A 403-nucleotide genomic window follows, 5' to 3' on the forward strand; every position below is an offset into this window, starting at 1 on the left:
TGAACTGAAGTTCCAGAGCATGATATTCCCTTCCCATCCTCCCCACAGGGGTCACCACCGACAGATTTCCCCATACAGTTAAATGTGGTGGGAAGTTCAGGTTAAATCCTAGGTTGGAACACAGCTACTTGTTTTAGTCATTGTCTTCCTCTCTTGTTGGCAGCAAGTGTCACCATATGGAGGGCAAAGGAAACCATTAGCATGAGAACAACCCTGCCATTGGTAAATATTAACAGAGACTAGCCACTAGAGCCGTAGTATGAAAACTGTTATGGGTGAATTTGAACCGAGCCGCATCGAGGTTAAGGTAGAAACACCAATGAGCAAAGCCTCGGATTGACAATGTCCGACCCAAGGCAATACCAAGGGCTCTTATAGAGCTACGACACCGACCTGGGACTTG

This window comes from Magnolia sinica, chromosome 9, assembly GCF_029962835.1.
Source record: "Magnolia sinica isolate HGM2019 chromosome 9, MsV1, whole genome shotgun sequence".
Classification (NCBI taxonomy): domain Eukaryota; kingdom Viridiplantae; phylum Streptophyta; class Magnoliopsida; order Magnoliales; family Magnoliaceae; genus Magnolia; species Magnolia sinica.